The sequence below is a fragment of the Triticum aestivum genome, unplaced genomic scaffold (assembly GCF_018294505.1).
Source record: "Triticum aestivum cultivar Chinese Spring unplaced genomic scaffold, IWGSC CS RefSeq v2.1 scaffold78534, whole genome shotgun sequence".
Classification (NCBI taxonomy): Eukaryota; Viridiplantae; Streptophyta; class Magnoliopsida; order Poales; family Poaceae; genus Triticum; species Triticum aestivum.
Genome location: NW_025228365.1, coordinates 34,087 through 39,274, shown reverse-complemented (window position 1 = coordinate 39,274; position 5,188 = coordinate 34,087). Strand labels below are relative to the sequence as shown.

The window sequence follows — 5,188 nt, the reverse complement described above, 5'->3', positions numbered from 1 at the left end:
AACGTCTTTTTTGTAAAGGCCAGAGAGGTTACATAATGAAAACAAGAGTCAGAGAAAGGTACCACGTACACAAAACATGTAGCTGGAGAATCACAGAACCCTCAATCAAAAACCTAATTGTCAGTGAAAATCGAATGGTAACCTTCCTCGCCTGATCTGAATGAACTCTTGTGAATCAGAGAAAATCTTCAGCGTCATTTTTGAAATAAGTAAATACTGATAAGACCACAACGTTCTACAATCTCCATTGGAAATTTTGCAAGTTATTATTATTACTCATTTTATTGTTGCACATCACATATTTCACTGCCGGAAAAGATGATCATTTTCTTCCGGAGGTAGAAGAAGGCCTCGTGCTACTTGCTCATTTTGCCCCGTCATTTAAGCAATGGCGCAAGATTTTCAATGCCAGCACGGTCACCCCGTTGAGCTCGTGGTCCGCTTCGGTCAGCGGCGTCCTCTCGCCGGCCCAGAGGACGAACGCCTTGTCGCAGCGCGCCGGCGTGCCACGAACGTGCTCCAGCAGGGTGGCCGCCTCCGTCAGCCGGTCCTCGTCCCCGCCCGCGGCCAAGTCCATGGAGGCGCGCCCCAGCCAGCGCACTGTCAAGGCGTAGTCATTGGCGCACTCGTCCAGGACCAGCCGCCGCCGGGGCGACGTCTCGGAGGCCTGCAGCCGGGCGATGTGGTCGCCATGGCGATCTTCACCGTGATGACCACCAGGCCGAGATCGTTGGCCATCGCGCTCGCCGGGTCCGCCCCCAGCGTCTTCACGCAGAAGTCGTAGTCCTGCGCCCCGCCGGTGCCGACGAGCGTGCTCGCCCTCGCCGTGCGCGCTTGCTGTGTGAGGAGCAGGAGGACGAGGACGGAGGAGAGAGCTTGGAGAGGGGCCATGGTCGTCTGATTTGTATCTCTGTCCGACTCGAACTATATATAACAAGAGTATAAGGAGTAATTAGATGCTGGCGCTATAAATTTGTGTTTATGGTTTCAAACGTCTCCATTTGTTGCTCATGCATCAAAGTGAAACTCTTTTAGTAGTTACACCACATTAAATGAATATGAATGTATAATGCGAACCAACCTGTGGTTGAGATGGTTAGGTGGACAGTGGTATCCCCAACCCATCAGGATTCAAATACCGGTGCTCGCATTATTTCTGAATTTATTTCAGGATTTCCGGCGATGTGCTTTCAATCGGAGGAGACGTTCGCGTCGACGACGAGGCGCCTACGGTGACTTCGTAATTCTCAAGATGGTATGCCGGCTCAGTCTCTCGGAGGGTAGGGTGTGAGTGAGTGCGTTCATAGAGGTGAGTGTATGCGCGTGTATATGAGCGCTTGTGTCTGTACTGATGCTCAAAAATAGAAAAAAGAATTTGAATGTATAATAAAGGACCTCGATATATGCCGAACGTTCGGGCCGGGACGCGAGCGGTCCGAACTGAAGTTCGGTACGAGGGAAAATAGTGTCGTTCGAATATTATCGTGGGAAACAAAATTAGTTCCGGCGCGAACAAAACTAGTTTTTTTTCTGAGACAAATTAAAGCCCAAATTTGTTTTTCTTCTCATTAACCAATTGACATTCGCTCTGGACTTCATCATGACGGGTCATCCCGAAAAGGATTATTTAATAAAGTTGCCATCATGAACAATAAGAAGAAAAATAATTTGCCATGGTCCAATGGTATAATACATAAAAAATAAAACTGCCATGGTAATCAAATAAAATCGCCATCGTAGTAAAAAAAGACGAAAACATAATTTTTATTGTTATTAGAGAAAAAATCACCATGTTTTATTTCAAAAATAATTTACTTAAAAAGAAATTTATCGAAAAATTGAAAAAGGGAGGATGTATGCACATAAATGAGCATGCGATGGTAGACAATTTTTATCGTCCATGTTACAAGAAAAACTTTGCGACGTAACTAAATAAAGTTGCCATCATGAAAAGTAAAGAAAAAGAAAAAAATTGCCATGGTCCAACAGAATAATTTGCCACGTTACAAAAAATAAAATTGCCATGGTGGTAAAATAAAAATGCCATCATGCTAAAAAAATAACAGAAAAGGAAAAAATGAAATTTTCCGTGATAGAGAAAATAAAATTGCCATGGTAGATATGTAATTTTGCCATGGCAGTAAAGGTAAATTTCCCATGGGTAAGAAAAAGAAAAATTTGCAATAGCAAATGCAAAATGAAATTTGCCATGGTAATAAAAAATAAATTAACCATGCTACAAAAAGGAAAGTTGCCATGTTCTTTAGGCCTACAGACTGAAAATAACCATGGTAAAATGCGGGTTGAAAATTGCCATGATCGAATAGTATAATTTGCCATGACAGAATAGTACAATTTGCCGTGTTCTACGAACATGGAAATTTCCGCGATCGAATAATACATTTTGCCATGGTACTAAAATAAACTTGCCATCATGAAAAGAAGATAGAGAAGAAGCCATGGTACAAAAAATAAATTTGCCATCATGAAAAAGAAAAAATAAAATTGCCATGGAACAACTAATTTTGCCATTTGATTTTACTTAATAAAAAATTCCTTATGACTTGCCATGTGGTTTTAACAAGAATTTCCATGTTGCTTAACAGAAATTGCCATGTTTTCACAAAAAACTTATTCTGCTTTATTTTTGCCATGTACAAAGTAAAAACAAGCTAAGAAAATTGCCATGTTTTCTAGAATAACATGGCAAAAAGGATATACAATGTGCATAGGGGGTTGCCATGATTGAAAAAACTACAAATTAACGAGTTCGTTCTCTAAACAAACATGACCATTTTTCTGAATTTGTAAATGGTGACATGACAAATTTAGTCATTATATTCTCGAGGAGAAGATGGCAGACTAACAGAAGCTAGATCCATTTTCCTTTTTTTCTGACATGAACCGGAAGCTGCATTCATGGAAGGATGTTCATGTAATTGGTTACCTAGAAAAACGGGGGAAAGGATGCAAGCGAGGTCACACACGGTCCAGAGAGCGAGGTGGACAGGATCCTCGTAGCAAGAAGGGTGTTGCCTCTCCTTCAAAGTGGAGTGGATGCACCCCATGGCCTAGCTCATCGCGGCCGCAGACGGGCAGATAGCGCCGGCATGACCAATCACGCATCAGCACCACCTCCACCCCACTATATAAGTGTAGGACCGCAACGCCGGCAAGGGATGCAGCGGGCGGGTGATCAGATCCAGGCCGTCGGCACGGAATTGAATCTAAACACTCTTATATTAGTTTACGGAGGGAGTATATAGTAAGGAGCTTATCTTAAATTTGCCATATACCATTAATTAAAAAATTTAGAAATTTGCCATGTTTTTGTAGATGCACATTGCAAAAATCTGGAAGAGCATCGAGGGATAGACATGGCAAGGATTGAGGGATGCACGTGGCAAAATCATATTGTGTTTTGTTAAATAAGAAAAAAACAGTACAACTCAAGATGAGATGCACCATTGCACAAAAGGGAGCTCCTAGAAATGATTGGACAGAGGATCAACACTGCAGACAATGCCACTCTACTATGTGTATTGAATGTCTGTTACAATAAGAAAGATCCTACCGCCGCATCCACACTACAAGAAATATGTTAACTAGTGACCTTCTGTCAGTGATGCTGGAAGAATTGGTAATAGATCTATGACCATTTGAGACCAATTGGTCAAAAGCTGTTCGGGGGGCTCCAAACCCTAAACCATTACGACCATTTTGTTCATAAAGGTCGTAATTTCCTTACACGAAATGGTCATAAAGCAAATAGTGCTGGTCCGCTGCCTTATTTCTAGTTGTTAACGACTAATATAGATGGTCATAGTTTTGTAGATTATGGTCGGTTGTGATGACTAGGCGCCATCTCATCAGTTTTGCCTGTGTCATGTCCATGTGTCAATTTTTGTCCTAGGTTGTGAAGCAACCTATATTTCTGTTATTTCGAAAATTCCCAAAAAATTATCATAAATTGTTTGGATCATATGTTCATCAAATATGTCAAAAACATTCCTTGCCTAGTTCAAAAATAACTCAACAATATTCATTTTCCTATTTTGTTTAGAGCAGCACTTTGTGAAGGAAGTACCACTTTGGCATGTCCAAATGGTATCCATTTTCTATAGTGCTTCCCTATGCCCAAATAACCATCCTCCACCAAATGCCAGCTCAATCCATTCATTATTTGGAGCCCAGCTTCAACATTCGTATTTATGTCCAATGTGGTACTTTGCAAAACAAGTACCACCTAGGCTCCTCCTTTTGAGGTGAAAATTTGTGAAGACGGTCTTCTTAGTAACTGATCATCCTCAGCCAAAACTCACGCCCATTAGCCATGTGCATTTCGCGTACCACAAATCAAATACTTGGCTGCTTATTCATGTTTGAGCATCGATCAGTCTCCTCGTGAGAATCTTATGTTGTGATTTTCTTCCTAGCACCTATCTAGGGAGTGCCCAACCCACTAGACATGCCTAGGCCGCCCAGAACACATGGCAACGCCACGGTCACGCGGTGACCACGCTGCGGGCATGCGAGCTTACGCGCTCTAGAGTTGGGGCCCTCAGCCACCATCCAAACCTCGATGTCTCGCCATCAAACCATGTATTTCTGATTAAATAGATACTTATTTACCTAGAAATGATTTTTGGAAAAAATAAAGAGCAAACTATGAGGCAGCCGCAGTTCAAATTTGACCTGCTTCCACCTGAATCAACGGGAATTTGTCTTTTTCACCAGAGGTGGATCAAAACTTTTGACACCCAACCATTTTGTCAGTTGTGCATTAAATATGGCCTAATATTTTATAAAATTTATTAGGTCCAATTTTGCAACAAATATATGGTAGGTCTTTCACAAAAAAAGTCATTTCGGACACTCAAAAAATGGAAAATGTATTTTCTGTGAAAAGAAAATGAAAACTCCCTTAGGCAACATTGTTTGGAATTCCAAGATGCACCCTTGTGCACAATATGAGATCATTTGAACAAACTATGCCATGAATGTGGCCATAAGATTGATCATTTGGCTTGAAAGCCGTTAATCTTCACACTTGATAGCTCATTTCCGAGAACACTTTTTTAAAATAATTACCGTATTAAAAGTTTATTATTTTTCCTGGAAACTTGGTCACATATAATTACACAATGCAAAGGTTTTCCAATTTTTTGGTTTTTTTGAATTTTTTATG

At 41.2% G+C, this 5,188-nt stretch overlaps 1 pseudogene; it reads right to left on the bottom strand.

Annotated features, from left to right (window-relative positions):
- Positions 1-281: 281 nt before the first annotated feature.
- LOC123173998 (uncharacterized) lies at positions 282-891 on the bottom strand (annotated as a pseudogene).
- Positions 892-5,188: the final 4,297 nt, after the last annotated feature.